Raw genomic sequence first — 18,277 nt, forward strand, 5'->3', positions numbered from 1 at the left:
CGCAGCTCGCCAGGGTAAGCACCCTAGCGGGCCGGGCCAGTTTATTTACCTGCTGACGCAGCAGGTTCAGCCGATCGCAGCCCCCACTGGCCATGGTTCGCCGTCCCGGGCCAATGGGGGCGGCGGGAAGCGGCGTGGGCAAGGGATGTGTTATATAGTCTCAGTTAGGAAAGTCAAGGTGGTATGATAGTTCCATGATATAAGGGGGGTAAGAACCATTGGGCCCAGAGTCAGGCCCAAGAGCTGACCCAAGGTTATTGGACTTATTGTTTTGTTGGACTCTGTTACCTTAGAAGAGGTGGGACAGAATGTGACCTGGCCAGAGGGCTGAGTCATGAGAAGAAGCAGACCAACAGAAGGGCCAGGAACAGTTGTTAACAGGTGGTGCCAGAGGAGGAGAACCTGCTTTGCCATGCTCAGCCAGGAGAAGGTATGTCTGCTGAGTGTCTCTCTACTACAGCTGGGTTAATAAGAGTATTGAAATGTCTTATGTGCACTTGGCTAGTATCAAACAGTAATATATTGTATTAAGCTGGTTAGTGTGTATCACTGCCCTCTACTGGATGGAGTGAGAACTGCCCATCTGTGTCAGACACCGTCTATAATGCTAACAGTTAAGAGTACACTTATCTTTTGCTCAGGTGGGTAGGATGTATACTTCTGGAGGACGAGGAGGATCTAAGTTCTGGCCCTAGTGTTGCCAGGAAGTTCTGAGTGGCCATAATGTACAGCACAGTAAAAACCAGCCTCTTGGAATGTCTAAATCGTATCTCCATCATGTAGGTGGTTCTTGCTTATCATCATGATAGTTAACTTGGCATGAGAATTAATCACCGCTAGATGTGAACACTGCACTTCCAGAATATCTGCGCTTCTGAATAAATATTTAGCAAACTGTGCATGTAAAACAATTATTTTGGTGAGGTTTCTTTTTGTTCCCTGTCTGTATATACCCACCATACAGCCAGTAAAATATGTTATTGGAACTCAAAACTTTCAGTAAAATCATTGGTCAAGTCAAATATCCTGGTCCAGCTGAAACTAATACCACTGGATGCTAAAATAAATGGCAGAGATAAAATCAAAACACAATTTCCTGGGCTAATAGAGCATCAGGCATCAGTGGAAAATAAACAAACTAGAACTAGAGTATGCTTAAGGATTTTTGTATTTTTGCCTTGTACACTTTCTGGGATCACATTCCACTGTTGACCTTGGAAGCACTGATTAGTTTTTAGCATAATACGATTACATATCTATCTGCAGGGTTTAAGATGGAAATTGAAACCTTGCAATAATTTGGCTAAAAACTCCTAGAGTGTTCATCCAGCTGTCAAATTACAAGACAAACCATATTAAGCAAAAACAAGCTGTAGCTGTTAAACTGATATTTAAACACTGTCAGTGCAGCTACCTGGACAGGAGCTATTTGGCCAGCATAATTTGTTGGCTACAAGTGTGAATTGTTAGCAAAATGCACTTTAGTGGAGCTTACCCACTCTGGGCCACATACTGTTCTGTCCACATGTGCGGCTTGTATTGTAGCCAGAGAAGGTGCACTCATAACAACTCACAATCTTGTTTCTTCTTTCTCTTTTGTTCCTAGATCTGTTTTCACAACTTAGACAGACACCAGGATTCCGTTAATTACACACTCAGGAGAGAATATCTTGTTGTCGCCTATGGATGTAGGCAGCTGTGAACTGATAAACAAAACCCATGGCAGGAATCTTAGCAGGAATATTGCTACCTAAAAAATATGACTGTGCTTCATTAATGAACTGAGCCCTTTTCTAGATAAAAAGCTACAGCTTTTGATGATGACTAGTGGAGCTATTCTCTATAGGTCAGTGCAATGCCTGGCATACATGCCTGAACTTGCCCGACAGCCTTTCTGGACATAAAGGTCATTCATCCTCAAGGCAGAAGCAACCAGTAGCAGTGGTGAGTAATTCTCTTTCTTTAATGATCTTATTTCCTTTTCTAATATGAATTGTAATAGATGGGTAGCTGTTGGCTTCTTCAGATCTAGCAAAAACATTGTATGATCCATAGCATCCTGTGTAGAAAACATATATAGGCTCTTTGAGTTGTATATCATAGAATTATCTTGTTGTGCTTTTTGTTTCTGTTACTTGCAGAGTGTGCTGCTTATGTAAGATTTACATCAGACGCCTGGACAACTCTGTCCTTTTGTTCAACTTGCACAAAGAATGAAAGTGTTCTAATGCATTTAGTTATTCATATATAGTAGCTGTGCATAGCTGAGAAATGGTCTGTCTCTGTTACAAGGTCTTAGCTAAAAAAAATTTTAAAGCCACTTTGTAGTCAGGGAGGATTGCGTGCTCAGGTAGAGGAAGTTAGTTTTAAGGTCTTCAGGTTTTTATAATGGAAAATCCTTGCCTGCATTGCACAGAGCCCTCTCACCAACAACCAATACAAATGTAGGTCCCTGTTTTCTCTTACATATTTGAAATTGTCCCTCAGAAGTGCTCTATACTGAGTACCATGATCACATGGTAATTTATTTGCAAGCATGTTGCAGTATCTTGAGCCCCCATTACTATATTTTAAAAACTTACTTATGGCTCTTGAAAGATAATGTGATGGGTAAAGCACAAGAAAATATGCTGTAGGGAATAATCCTGCACTGGCTGGGGAGAGAAAGATGACCCAATCGTTTTTTTTTCCATCTCCCATTTCTCATATTACAACCTAAGAGGTAGCAATATAACAGGAACATCTTTTTTTGCAGTACACAAGTTTCAGTTTTTAACACACTAATATTTTAACCTGATGCAGAAATGATGACACAGAAGTCCTTTAAAAGTCTTTGTGTCCTCTGAAGTTCTCCTGATTGGGAAGAAGGGGGCAGAGGAAATGTTCATTTAGAGAAAGGAACAGAGGACATTCAGCCTTGCTATCTATGGCTTCCATATTATTCAATAACTCCCCCTGCCTCCCTCCCCCCTCCCTTTTTTTGTTTTTTTGTTTTTTTTTACCCTGATATCTATTAAATACTGTTTTCCCTGAGACATCATTTTAAAGTTGTTGTTGTTGATTGTTTGTATTAGCACATCACCTAAGAGCTCTAGTCATGGACTGGGACCCCCATTGTGCTAGGCGCTGTACAAACATAGAACAAAAAGACTGGTCCTGCCCAAGGAGCTTACAGTCTAAGTACTGTATAAGACAAGAGGCAACATATGGATATAGACAGATGGGGGAGTACAAGTGAACAATGCAATAATATTGGTCAGCATGATGGGCTGTGGTCTTTGCCCACCAACAGGCAAACTCTTGTCAAGTTGTTTGTAACTGGAAATAGACTCAAACTGCAAAACTTTCTGGCTTTCAAACTCTCAAGGTTTTTGGAGCTTGTTCACACCCTAGTTTTCATTTCAGCCCATTAAAGACAGGGTCTGGCTGTAGAAATCTGTATCTGGGTTCAGGTTCTGAATCCTGTCTCCCTCTCACCATCCCATCCATCTGGCAACTATTGAGTATGTTCAAGCCTGGATTTGGTTCTGGCCCCTCTCCAGTTGAAATCCTGTTCTGTTTTTTTTGGTTAGGAATTCTAAAACAGAGAACTAAAAATATAGGCCCTTATCCTGCAGTGTGTAGAGTGCAGGTGGATGTACATATGCAGGCCCTAATGGAGAATCTGTATGCCCCTGTTTGCAGAATCAGGACCATATTTTATGTATTAACTGTTCTAAATGCACATTTCCATTATGAGTTGTGCACACTTCTCTGCCTCTCCCTCTCATAATTCTTGAGAAAGATTTGCCTATTTCAGTCTCGCTGTGATGGCAGCTTTTGAATATAAGGTCCCCTTTTCTGCATATACTGGGTTGGAAGATGTTGAATCAGTTTCAGCTTTTAAGAGAACTGCTATCTTTCCATTTGGGGTCTTATTGTTCCCCCCACCCCTGAAATGTCAGTCAGATCTTTTGTCCTTCAATGGCTGGAGGTTCAAGTATCATATACTTTGTGGGATTTTTATGTGCTTTTATAGCTCTTTTTTGGTGCTTGTGCAACTTCTGTTTCAGGTAGGGTGACCAGACAGCAAATGTGAAAAATCGGGACGGGGGTGGGGGGTAATAGGAGCAGATATAAGAAAAAGACCCAAAAATCGGGACTGTCCCTATAAATCGGGACATCTGGTCACCCTAGTTTCGGGTGAGTCAAAGTGGCCGCCTGAGTGGTGCTGTGACCCACTAATGTTTCTGTTTTACTGCACAGGTTGTAAAGCAGTGGCTGTACTTTCTGATTTTTGTCAAGGATGTCTCTAGCTGAGCCATCTTGCCTAGCTCGGCCTTGCAATTGTTTCTCTTTTGCATGGTAAAGCTGGTGTCCCCTTCCCATTCCAGCTGGAGGAGCTGCACTTGAAAATATTACTGCTCGGATGACTTCTCTTTGCCTTCCATCGCAGGCGTAGAGATGAGAAAGGTCACTCCACTGCTACTGTTGTAGAGTCCCTATGATCTATTTTCTAGAACTTCTTCCCATTTTGGTTTAGATGTCACCTTTCTAGGAAGGCTTCATATTTTCTCACTCTTAGCAGCATATCTTCCCATAGCTCAAATTTTAATATTTCTGAAATTGCATAATAAAAGGTAAAATATTTTCCCTTGGAACTGCAAGCTGTGGGGCTGTGTGTTTGTCCTACTGTGCCAGCCCTGTCTTGTGTCACAATGGTATTTTATTAATATTTTTGATAAATTATGATAACCTATTTTTGTTTCCTCCCTCATGTTTTTAGGTTTTCTGTTTTAGCAGTTTTTCTCTTGACTTGCCACAAAAGAGTTTTCACAAAGCTATTGACAATAAGTTTGCCACTTTTGAGAGATTGCTAGGAGCACTGAGTGAAGTCTCCATCTGTAGGTTTGCTGCAAACAGTCACTTATTGTATTAATTCCTTACTGGATTTATTTGATTTCTATAGTGTCTATTGCTGGCATCTGGGCTGCTGTATAATTAGCAGTGGTCAAACAAAGCATGTCCAAGTGTGGCTCGGCTGTCAGCTGCTGTCGTAAAACATAACCAGATGAGTAAATAAATTCCAAGGAAGCTGTTGAAAAAGGAAAGGGGAGGAAATTGTCCAAATGATGTGAACAGCAAAGCCTTGCAGAGAGTCCAGAAGAGAGCCACCAAAGGGCATGCTTGAGCTGGTTGTCTTGGGTCCCTGAAATAAAGAAGGCCTTGTCCCCAGTCTGAATTAGTTTGAACCTCAGGCTGGAAGATGATAGCAACTTGTCGTAGGTGAATGCAACTGCCTTAGGCCTGGTCTACACTAGGCGTTTATGTCGAAGTTAGCGCCGTTACATCGAATTAACCCTGCACCCGTCCACACCGCGAAGGTATTTAGTTCGACATAGAGGTCTCTTTAATTCGACTTCTGTACTCCTCCCCGACGAGGGGAGTAGCGCTAAATTCGACATGGCCATGTCGAATTAGGCTAGGTGTGGATGGAAATCGACGCTAATAGCTCCGGGAGCTATCCCACAGTGCACCACTCTGTTGACGCTCTGGACAGCAGTACGAGCTCGGATGCTCTGAACTGCCACACAGGAAAAGCCCCGGGAAAATTTGAATTTGAATTCCTTTTCCTGTCTGGCCAGTTTGAATCTCATTTCCTGTCTGGACATCGTGGCGAGCTCAGCAGCACTGGCAACGATGCAGAGCTCTCCAGCAGTGATGGCCGTGCAATCTCAGAATAGAAAGAGGGCCCCAGCATGGACTGATCGGGAAGTCTTGGATCTCATCGCTGTGTGGGGCGATGAGTCCGTGCTTTCCGAGCTGCGATCCAAAAGACGGAATGCAAAGATCTACGAGAAGATCTCTAAAGACATGGCAGAGAGAGGATACAGCCGGGATGTAACGCAGTGCCGCGTGAAAATCAAGGAGCTGAGACAAGGCTACCAGAAGACCAAAGAGGCAAACGGACGCTCCGGATCCCATCCCCAGACATCCCGTTTCTACGAGGCACTGCATTCCATCCTCGGTGCGGCCGCCACCACTACCCCACCAGTGACCGTGGACTCTGAGGATGGGATAGTGTCCACGGCTGGATCCTCGGACATGTTAGCGGACGGGGAAGATGAGGAAGGAGATGAGGAGGACGAGGCAGTCGACAGCGCTCACAACGCTGATTTCCCCGACAGCCAGGATCTCTTCATCACCCTTACAGAGATCCCCTACCAACCCTCCCCAGCCGTTACCCCGGACACAGAATCTGGGGAAGGATCAGCCAGTAAGTGTTGTAAAAATCTAAACATTTATTTGTAACAGAACAGGAATATTAACAATTTAAAAAATGGGTTTCTCATGATTAGTTTGATTAGCTTAACGATTCAGTCATGGGCAGTGCAACTATTGAAAAAAAATCTAGCAATGTCCGGTTTTGCATGATTGTCCTGCCCAAGCTGCTCTACTGGTTAGTCACTGCTACAGCAGCTACAGTAAAATGCGGTCTATATGTCCGGGGATGGAGCAGAAATCCTCCTGTGACATCTCGAGGAAGCTCTCCTGGAGGTAATTGGAAATCCGCTGCATTAGGTTCTTGGGGAGAGCGGCCTTATTGGGTCCTCCGTAGTAGGACACGTTGCCACGCCACGAGACTATCAAGTACTCTGGAATCATTGCTCTGCACAGCATGGCGGCATACGGCCCTGGTCTTTGCAGGCTTTCCCGGAGCATTCTCTCTTTCTCGCTGTCAGAGATCCTCATGAGGGTGATGTCGCTCATGATGACCTGCTTTGAATGAGGTAGGGGAATGTTAGTGTTGGGACTGCTTTGCCGTTCCTTTACAGAACTGTAACCGCTGGTTTGCAGCCACGCGGTGGAGGCGGGAGAGGGGCAGCCGAAAGGGATCGTTCCCGGGGACAGCCGCGAGGGTGTGGGACAGGAGCAGACTTCCTGCTTGCCGAATTGCTGGCAGCAGGGACCGACATTGATTTCAATGTGAAATGAGGCCATTGCTAATATTAAAGTTTTAAGCTGCCACAAGTCTACGGCTTACCATGTCTGCCTGCAACAGAAATTCCGTTCTCCTGAGAGGCTTCTCAAATGTGCTGTAGAAGACCCCAGGCACTGAATGCGAAGGCCGAGAATTCGACCTTGTGCTGAGTGCGCATGTGATAGGTGCTGTGCATGGTCTTGTTAACAGAGAAAGACTATGTTCTTTGTTCACAACTACATTTATCTTTCTGAGGAATTCACTCCCTTTTTCCCATTCCCACAGCCCCATCTGCGACTGTCTCACAACCTAGCCTGTCATCACACTCCCAGAGGCTAGCGCGGATTAGGCATAAGAAGAAGAGGACACGGGAGGACATGTTCTCGGAGCTTATAGCCTGCTCCAGAGCCCAGGCAGCACAGCAGACCCAGTGGCGGGAGAACTTGACCCGAATGCACCAAGCCAACATGGATCGGGAGGAGAGGTGGCGTCAGGAAGACCAGCAGGCGACTCAAACCCTGCTTGGACTAATGAGGGAGCAAACGGACACGCTCCGGCGCCTTGTGGATGTTCTGCAGGAACGGAGGCAGGAGGACAGAGCCCCGCTGCAGTCCATCTCTAACCGCCCTCCCCCGCCACCAAGTCCCATACTCCCCTCACCCAAAGTGCACAGAAGGAGAGGCGGCAGAGTCCCTGCTAACTCTCACTCCACCCCTGCAGAGAGCTCGAGCAGCAGAAGGCTCTCATTCCCCAAAATTTGACAAGTTCTTTCCTTCCCGCCTGACACAAGCCCCCGTCCAAGTTTCACTTTCCCAGTTCCATGTTTGGTTGATAATAAAAAATACGTTTCTGTTAACTACTGTTTCCATCATGTTCTTTTGGAGGAGGGGGGGATAGGGGGTTGGTAATTCGACAGGACAGTCACCTTTGGCAGGGTATATAGTCGGGGGCAGGCACAGCAGCAGGGCACATACATAGTGCAGTGATGCAGTGACTAGTTACCCTGGTTAGTCTGGGAGGTTGTTTTCATGTTATGTGGTGGGGGGTGGGTTGCTCTGTGACTTTGTGGCAGGGGAGGGCAGTTACAGATCTTAAGCGGCGGTCCTTAGGCAGGATCACAGAGCCACACAGCAGGGGATCTGTAACCGTCCTCCCCCTGCCACAAAGTCACATAGACCCCCCCATACACACAGTCCCTATCAGGAGGGGTGACAGGCTCCGTTGAAACAACCATCCCACCGCAGCGGAGCCTGTCAATCCTTGAGTTTAGAAGCTGCATTCGCGCCACTACAGTACACCCGCTCCGCACCACAGTCTGCGTCCCAGTTTTAAAAAATTCCCGCGAATACAGTATTAAAGAAAACGGTGTGCTTTAACAAAGTAGAACTATTTTTATTTTGAAACGTGTGTTGGAAGTGGGGTGAAGGGGGTATGTAACTGGATAGGATAGTCAACATTAACTGGGCAAAGAAACGGGGGCAGGTTTAGCTTCTCAATACACAAACTTTAAAGTCACAGGTTACCCTGCTCACTCAGGAACTTTGCTTTCAAAGCCTTCCGGATGCACAGCGCTTCCCGCTGGTCTCTTCTAATCGCCTGGCTGTCTGGCTGTGAGTAATCAGCAGCCAGGCTATTTTCCTCAACCTCCCACCCCGCCATAAAGGTCTCCCCCTTGCTCTCACAGAGATTGTGGAGCACACAGCAAGCTGCAATAACAATGGGGATATTGGTTTCGCTGAGATCACAGCGAGTCAGTAAGCTTCTCCATCTCCCCTTGAGACGGCCAAAAGCACACTCCACCACCATTCTGCACTTGCTCAGCCGGTAGTTGAAGAGTTCTTTTTCAGTGTCCAGGGCGCCAGTATAGGGCTTCATGAGCCAGGGCATTAGCGGGTAGGCTGGGTCCCCGAGGATGACTATAGGCATCTCCACATCCCCAAGAGTTATTTTGTGGTCCGGGAAGTAAATACCTTGCTGCAGCCGTCTAAACAGACCAGAGTTCCTGAAAACACGAGCGTCATGAACCTTGCCCGGCCATCCCACGTAGATGTTGGTAAAACGTCCCCTGTGGTCCACCAGTGCTTGCAGCACCATGGAAAAGTAGCCCTTTCTGTTAATGTACTGGCTGGCCTGGTGTTCCGGTGCCAGGATAGGGATGTGAGTTCCATCTATGGCCCCACCGCAGTTTGGGAATCCCATCGCTGCGAAGCCATCTATGATCGCCTCCACGTTTCCCAGGGTGACTACCTTTGGCAGCAGTACATCAACGATTGCCTTGGCTACTTGCATCACAACAACCCCCACGGTAGATTTGCCCACCCCAAACTGGTTCGCGACTGACCGGTAGCTGTCTGGCGTTGCAAGCTTCCACAGGGCTATGGCCACTCGCTTCTGGACAGTCAGGGCTGCTCGCATCCGGGTGTCATTGCGCTTCAGGGCAGGGGACAGCAACTCACAAAGTTCCAGGAAAGTTCCCTTCCGCATGCGAAAGTTTCGCAGCCACTGGGATTCATCCCAGACCTGCAGCACTATGCGGTCCCACCACTCAGTGCTTGTTTCCCGTGCCCAGAATCTCCTTTCGACGGCATCAACATGACCCATTGCCACCGTGATGTTCTCGGCGCTGGGTCCCCTGCTTTCTGAGAGGTCTGTGCTACTCTCAGACTTCAGGCCATCACCGCGTTGACGTAGCCTCCTCGCCTGACTTTTCTGCATCTGCCTCAGGGAAAGGTGTATGATAAGTTGCGAGGCGTTGAGAGCGGCCACAACTGCAGTGATGGTTGCAGCAGGCTCCATGCTCGCAGTGCTGTGGCGTCCGCGCTGTCACTGACTAGAAAAGTGCGCGAACTGATTTCCCGCCGGCGCTTTCAGGGAGGGAGGGCGGGAGTGATGGACGGATGACGACAGTTACCCAAAAGCACCCTGGACACATTTTTTTTACCCAGAAGGCATTTGCGGCTCCACCCAGAATTCCAATGGGCAGCGGGGACTCCGGGAACTGTGGGATAGCTGACCACAGTGCACCACTTCCAATGTCGACGCTTTCCCCGTTAGTGTGGACTCACAAAGTCGAATTACTGTCCTTAGTGTGGACACACACGTTCGACTTTGCAATATCGATTCCAAAAATTCGATTTAAGTAAAATCGAACTACTCTCGTAGTGTAGACAAGGCCTTAGAAGGGCATAGCCGGAGAGAGACTTGCTTATGTGTGGGGAAAGAGTACATACAGGAGTCTCATGATCTCCTTAGTCTGTTTTGGAGAGAAGCTTCTGTATGAGAAGCATGCACCTGATGTTGGGTTAAGTTTATTAAGCAACAAGAAGAACATCCTGTAGCTTCCTATGAGGATAGAAATACCATTAAAGGGAGCAATACTGATCATTACAGTATGTTACATCTGAGATCTTCCAATTACATCTGGGCATCCAAATCCCACTGATAATCTCACTTTACAGCTTTCCATGCTGTAACCCACTCCACTGCAGGGTGTCATTGCGAGTGCCACACTGCCCTAGTCCCCTGGATGTCTTGGTAGAATGCTGGGCATACGTCAAGCTTGGAGATGAGCATTGTAGGCACTCCAAGCACTGGGCACTTCAGGCCCTAGTCTGTGGTGGGTGCCCCCAAACACCTGTATGTTTGGATTAAGTAGGATTCCTTTATTAGGGCTGCCAGAAATACAAGGTGCAAATGCCCTCCGCACGCTCTCATTAATCCCAGTGTAACCCCTCTGTGCTGTCCTGTCTGTGTGCAGCCCTTTGTTCTTGTGCTGCAGGTGCTGCCAGCTGCATGGTGTGTCTGGCTGTCCAGCTCTGAAGGCTTCCAGTTACTGCTCTCAGGCCCTCCAGTTCCACCCTGGCCTTCCTTCTACAGCCAGCTCTCAGACTGTTGTTCCTGCTCTCCAGCAGCCTTGTGCTCCCTCCTGAATCTGGTCCCATCAGACCATGGGTAGATCCATCAGGTTCATTATGAATCTGGATTTATGGTGTGGGTTTTAGAGCAGCCGTATAGGAAAAGCATTATACCATATTGTAACCGAACAAGAACACTCCTCTTCGCACAAAGTTCCTATGGACATTTCCAGAGCTTTACGTTGAACTGTGCAGCACTGACCCGATCCTGGCTTCTCAGGAACTTCTTGGGTTCATTGCAACCCAGCTACACACCGGACTGTATGTGTGGTCTGGTCCCTTTGCTTTCCTTGCCTGCGGTTTGCTTGTGGTCTGACATGGTTTTGTGACGCAAAAGAATGCTGTCCTGCCAGAGCTTCTGAGAGTGAGAGTCTTTTCAGTTTCAATATCTTGCCCCTTCACAAAAAGCGAGCTGGCAGGGAGATTATAGTGATGGCAGGAAGTGCGTGGATGGAGTGTGATTACAACAAACAATGTTCTGGAAATTGCCTAGCCTATAGGCTGGGATGTGGTTAGTTTTGTAACTCTCATATTTAAGGCCAATAACTTTTCCCATAGTGATATATTGATACTATAATATTAGGCCTTCTGTTTTTCAGGGTTTATTAATATTCTTTTGGGGTTTATTTTTAACAATTGAGTTTTATGTAGATGTCCAAAAATTGGGTGTTTTTGTAGCTTGCATTACTCGTTACAGTAGTATATGCCTGATGTCCAGTTGAGTGGAGAGAAAAAGTGCTAGATCCTATGGAGATTTGAGGTTCTGAAGGGTATTTTATTGTCAACCGTAAAAGGGAGCAACCACATCTCATTTCATACCTACCATGTTATATGGGATTGGCTGGCACAGGCATTCATTTTAGTACCAGGGAACTGAGCTCAAGCTTGTGCACATGTGAAACAAGTGAGCTGCAAAATTCTACTCCTAGCCTAGAAATCAAATCCATTGTCCTACACTGAAATCAATAGGTGGAAGAGGGAAATGACTGTGATACAAGGTGTTCTCTCTGAATCTCAGGTGTCCGTCTCTCTTTCTCTGTACTCATTTTCACTTATAATCACTAGAGTATTGGTACAAAGCCCGGTTAACTGATTACAAATTATGCAGTTACATAAATAATTAATAAATTGAGATGTTTCCATTCACAGATTGTATATCACACGATCTGTCTAGTTTAAGGAAGAGGTTGGGGCCCCCAATTGCCACAATGCACAGGGCCCCAAAATTCTTTAATCCAGCCTAGGGAGGATGATAAGAAAGATAAGGACCCTGGACAGGATCCAAAAACAGCACAGTGGTAGGAATCCTGGTAGCCTGCCGTATTCTAGCAGTTTGAGGTGATTTCTCATTTGTGGCTTGCCTCTTGACAGTGGTTCCCCTATCTTTATATGGTAAGTAGGGTCAGTCCTCTGGATGTTAGGGCGTAGATATTTTACCTGTTACCTATATGTGCTGGGGTAAGTGAATGGGCTGGGGGCAGAGTCAGGATAAGAGTAATGGGGTAAGATTAATGGGATGCAAAAGAGAAGTTCAGTATGTGAAAGAGTACTGAAAGAATCTGAGGGGAGAAGAAAAGAGGAAAGACAGAGGTAGAGAATACAGGGAAAGAGAGAATATAAGAGGTGGTAGGATACAAAAGAGAAAGAGGAAACAACACAGGAAAAGATCAAACAAAATAGGAAATGAAATGAATGAAACTAGTAGGGGGAAGGTCTGACTCTTTGGGCTAGGGACTCTTTTCCTTAGTGTTTGGAATATGACCAGCAAGTTTTAGGCACTTGAAAACAGTCTAAATAGTAATAAAAACTGATGAACAGTGAGAACAAGATTTGATGTTTTCCTGTAGGATCCAGCTCCTGGATTCATGTGACTATAGGAGACTATCTTGGTGTTATGTGTGGGGTTTTTTTTAATTAAGGTTTTAGTTCTCATGGTTGTGGAGAAGAGCTTGAGATTGTGAACCCTAGTCTGGGACAGTAATGTCCAGGAGGATTTAAGGGAGCATGGGAAAACTATTTCATTAAACCTGTTATCCGCTTCATAATACACCTCTACCTCGATATAATGCTTTCCTTGGGAGCCAAAAAATCTTACCGCGTTATAGGTGAAATTGAGTTGTATTGGACTTGCTTTGATCCACCAGAGTGCGCAGCCCCGTTTCTCCCCCCCCGAGCACTGCTTTACCGCGTTATATCCGAATTTGTGTTATATCGGGTCGCATTATATCGGGGTAGATGTGTCCCTGGTGGACACATCTGGCGTTGCGAGGGAGTAATGTAATGACAGACATTTTGCTTAAGGTTTCATTCCATCTCCTGGTCTAGAAGGGAACAATTAATTTAGGCTGTGCTTTTAGTCCTGAAATATAACAGGTGCTGAGGCAGAGTGTAGGCAGCACCCTCTCTTTGTATTTGGGATGTTGGCAGGTTACTTTCCCTTTGCAGTGATCTGATCATATCTGTTATTCCCTTTTAGCTTCAGACGCACACACTGTCATGAGTGCCCCACTGACAGCAGTGCAACTGTTCTCTTGAAATGAAAGAGCGTCTCAGATGGGCTCCTGTGGTCATTCTGCAAATGCCAGCGCACAGAGGAATAAACATCAGAATCACTTTCATCCCAAGAGGAAATCCTTTGAAGAAGGGCTTTTGGGGGAGCCCCTCAAGAATAGTATCCTGAGGGTGAGTACTTTTCTTTTGATTATACCGATCTGCCATGATTTCATAATTGGCTGTTGATGCAACAGGGGCTGCTTTAGCAGGGGTTCATGGGAGCAATTGCACCCACAGCAGTGGCTCCTGTCCTGTGGGGCTGGGTGTGGCGACTGGGGTCCACCAACCACCCACACCACTCAGATTTTTCCTGTTCACCCCTCAGCCATCCTGATGGGGTGGCTTGACCAAAATTGACTGAGTGGCACTGAGACACTATGTGCAATGCCCAGAGCGAGGAGTTGGACCCAGCTCTGTGGGACAGATGCTGCGGCTGAGGGAGAGGATCTTTCCAGACTGTTCCCCCTGGACCTCCCTTCTTCACTGGGCCAGGATTAGGGTTGCAGTGCCAGAGTGGAGGGTGTTGCTATGGTTGGTTGGTGCTCCCATGGCAGGGTGAAGAGGAGTAGGCAGCAGAGAGCGCCTATTTAATCAGGAGGCTACATCCACCTCTGATTAAAGAGTACTAGGAAGGCTGCTTCTAATAAGTTCAGATGTCAGAGTCTTGTGATGCATCAGTTCAGTATGGCCCATTCTGTAATGGGAATTGATAACTAGATCATGCCTCTTGGGTGCCAGATGGGCAAAGTGGTGATATCTGGCTAGCTTATAGAGAGTGGAAAGCTATCACTCGTATATTGATGAGTCACTCAAGATTTAGCAACGTTTAGTTTGGTGTTCCAGGGATCATTCCTCTTAGTGAGGGCTAGATTGAACTCCAGACCGGCAGGAGCTTTGTTACCTTTTTTTGTTTGTTTACACTAACTTCTGATGGATCCTTTTGAAAGAAAAAAAAACCTTTTCAGGGGTCAGCCCCCCATTTTTACAGCCTGAAAGTGGTAGCTCTATTACAGCTGGCTGGGCACGTTTCAATAGAACCATATGCCATCGGAATATGCTCTTTTATTGAAGTCAAGATGTTTCATGAAATCAAGTTGTTTGTGGGTTTTTTTGCCATAATTTAGTTTCAGAAGAAAACCAAAACAAGTTCCCACAATGTTGAAACCACCCATTTTGATGTTTTGGGAATAAAATGTTTTGATTTTTCATTTTGAAGTTATTTTAATTTCAAAATGTCTGTTTGTATTGTTATATAATTTTAATTTTATTTTAACACAAAATAAAAAAGTGCAATTGAAACATTTTGACTTGAAAAGGTTTTTTTCAGAATTTTCTTTTGTGGAAAATGTCAACATTTTCAGTTTTCATTCTGATTTAGAACAAAATTGGATTTTAAAATCTCGAAATCCTTCGTGAAATGGAACTTCTGTCCTCCCACAGCTCTAGCCTCTAGTCCCTTTGTCACTTCTGGTAACGTCCTGCAGTGTGCTGTACTGAGGAGTGCAGCTAACCATCTTCTCAGGGATGGTCTGTACTAGAATATTTGATTTACACAGCTATGTCGTTCGGGGTGTGAAAAATCCGCACCCTGAGTGATGTAGTGAAGTTGATTGAAGTCCCCAGGTACACAGCATTAAGTCGACAGAAGAATTCTTCTGTTTAACTAACTACTCCCTCTCGTGGAGGTGGATTTACCACAGTGCTGGGAGAACCCCTCCCGCCGCTGTAGTAAATGTCTATACTGAAGCGCTGCAGCAGCATTTTAAGTGTAGATATAGCCATAGTGTGGCAAGCTACTCTGAGCATAGTATAGCTATGCTCATGCTCCTGTACTGCGATGTCTGGCAATGTTGATTGGCCGATCTTGTGATGCCTTTGCTTTTCAGCAGGAGTGAAAACAGCATGGTAACCACAGCTCCTGACATGGCATATCAGGTATTTGGAAGGCCTCTGTGATTGGCCATGCAGAATATAACTGGAAAACTTGCTAATATCTGCAGTTATAGGCTCATTCAGCCCATATTCTAGTGTGGTATTGCTAGTGGTACTGCATTAGAGCTTGCCTAAAGAAAAAGGAAAGGGTGAAATCTTGGTGTCACTGAAATCAATGGAAGTTTATCCATAATGGGGCCAGGATTTAACCCACAGTATTTTTTTTTTTTTGGGCGGGGGGTCATTTTTAAAGTGGTGCCATGTCATAATGAGTGCAGCTCTGAGTCCACTACTATTATGGCAATTATGTTAACAGATATAAAAAAACATTTAAATTTCTCTTTTGGAATTGGAGGAACAGACTCCAAAGTTATTTTTATCTTTGTTTTGTTTTTTAAGTACTGCAGTTTCTCCCAACTGCCTAGGAGAGGAATGACTTTGTATGGAAGCAAATTCTACCATGATCCCCTACATATGCTGCTATAACTACTCCATGGGAAAAGTAGAAAGGGAGGGTGGCAAGTCTGACTTACCCATTACCATCAAAACAGTGTAGTAGGCTAAGATGGCCTTTGGCGCACACGGATTAACTTGGAATCCCCAGTCTTCTGGAGTATTTATACTTCACATTCAATTAAAAAAATATTCTCTGTGGGTTAAAGAATCTTGGAAGGTCAAAGTATACATTTGGAAGCTATCCGGCTGGATGGGTGGCATGTACTGGATTAACATGAGCCTGACCATTTTTAAAAACCTGTATTATAGTAATGATAATACTTAGGACTTTACATTTTCAGGGTGTTTTTATAAACACTCATGAAATAATCCTCAAAGCATCCCTATGCGATGTGAAAGATGTATTAGAAGTCCAGTTAAATTCAGAGCATATCTTGGTCATATTAAATATAGAAGATCCATTGTTATGTTTTCACCTCTATTCCATTACATGAGGCTAACGGTGTAGCACTGGCAGGTGTTTGTCTAGCCTGTTCTTAAAAACCTCCAATGACAGAAATTCTGCAAACTCCCTAGGCAATTTGTTCCAGTGTTTAACTGCTCCGAGAGGAAGCTTTTCCTAATGTCCAACCTAAACCTCTCTTGCTGAAGTTTAATCCCATTGCTTCTTGTTCTAGCCTCAGAATTATTTTTTCTCCTTCCTCCTTGTGACAACCTTTTATGTACTTGAAAACTGTTGTGTCCCCCTTCTGTCTTCTCTTCTTCAGACTAAACAAACCCAGTTTTTCCAATCTTTCCTCATAGGTCATGTTTTCTAGACCTTTAATCATTTTTGTTGCTGTTCTCTGGACTTTCTCCAACTGATTGAGCTAGAATGCCATGGCGGTGGGGGCAATGGGACAGGCTAAGTATAATCCTATCTAATACCCTAGATAAGTACTTGGGTGGCTGGCCTGTGCTCCCACCTGTACTGCTGTGGCTATGCTATTTCTTTGCATGCTAGCTTGATCAAAGTTAGCATGTACATCTACTCGAGATAGAAATTACACCTTCAGCTGCACTGTAGACATAGGCCCTTAAGTGTCAAAGGGTAAATCCCATTGAATGTCGGTGGAATTTAGGCTCTGAAGTCACTTAAGCACTTTTGAAAATTTTACTTGTTGGGTCTAGGTCTGATGACTCATACTAAGTAAAACTCACTTTTTGACTTGTACTTGGTCAAGCATTAATGAAAATTTTAAAAACATACTAAATTAATTACATTAATGTTCAGTAGAGATTGATGGAACTGGAGTTGGATTGACCTGGCTGGAAACCGTGGACGGGTTTAGAATCTTCCATTTTGTCAGCAAAAGGGCCACCAAAAAAACCCAACCAAACCTGCACTGAATTAAGTTAGTGTGCATTGCAAAAATCCTTTTGTTCTGACAGTGGCTATTTTGCCATTAGTGCGTTAGAAGAAAAAAGTCAATGTTTAGGAATGGGGAGTAAAATATTTAAGTATTAAAAATGATATTTTAGATGACACATTGTAAGGCATTCAGGAGTCTTAATAGAACTTTTAGGTTTAACAAATATGTATCCGTTTGTTTTCAATTGTTGTGTTTTTTAATTCATAAATGATGCAGAGATTAGTAATTACACTGCTTTCTCACAATTTTTCAGCCTTCTTTTAATAAACGCTTTGCAGATAAATCAGGAGTGTTGATGTTGCACAAGAAACTTGTCAACATGAAAACTTTTATCGAAGTATAATTGTGCGTTTAGACAGTAATAAATGTGCACTGTTTCATCCTCTTTAAGTCCTTTGGGTCAGATCACAGAATTTCTGTCACCTGAGAAATTCAGACACTTCAAAATCTGCGGTTTTGTTCCAAATTGGAATAAAAGGCTGAAATTTTGAGATTTTTCTATTGGAACAGAAATTCCAAAAATTTTTAATTTGGAAACATTGAATCATTTTGAGCCTGTCAAATCATTTCAATATTGTGGATTTATATCTAATACAATGTTAAAATGTATAAAAGTCAAAACAAAATTCAACTATTAAGCTGAAATGTTTTGACACTTTTCTGTCTAATTTCATCAATCAATACTTTCCTGCAAAACAGTTGGGTTTCAGCAAAATTGCATTTTTTTAATGGAAAACTCTGTCAAATTTTTCAACAATCTCTAGCTCTGCGCCAGATAATGCTGTGTCACAAAGCTGTAAACCTGGAATAACTCCGCTGCTTTCAGGTAGACAGAGGTCAGGATCTGGCTCAGAGTTTATAGTAGAAACTACAGTATGCCTGTGTGTTTCACTCTGAGGGTACATCTACACTACAGGGGGGAGTCGATTTAAGATACGCAAATTCAGCTACGTGAATAGCGTAGCTGAATTCGACGTATCGCAGCCGACTTACCCCGCTGTGAGGACGGCGGCAAAATCGACTTCTGCGGCTTTCTGTCGGCGGCGCTT

The 18,277-nt window shown here is 44.6% G+C and overlaps 1 long non-coding RNA gene across 2 annotated transcripts in view; it reads left to right on the forward strand.

Moving 5' to 3' along the window:
• The first annotated feature begins 310 nt into the window (after positions 1 to 310).
• LOC128844139 (uncharacterized) overlaps positions 311 to 18,277 on the forward strand; it is a 208,973-nt gene continuing 191,006 nt past the window's right edge. For both annotated transcript variants that reach the window (XR_008446439.1, XR_008446440.1), the window contains exons 1-3: positions 311 to 430; positions 1,607 to 1,944; positions 13,352 to 13,557. This is a non-coding gene — a long non-coding RNA (uncharacterized LOC128844139). The remainder of the gene's footprint in view (positions 431 to 1,606; positions 1,945 to 13,351; positions 13,558 to 18,277) is intronic.

This window comes from Malaclemys terrapin, chromosome 10 (assembly GCF_027887155.1).
Source record: "Malaclemys terrapin pileata isolate rMalTer1 chromosome 10, rMalTer1.hap1, whole genome shotgun sequence".
Taxonomy (NCBI): domain Eukaryota; kingdom Metazoa; phylum Chordata; order Testudines; family Emydidae; genus Malaclemys; species Malaclemys terrapin.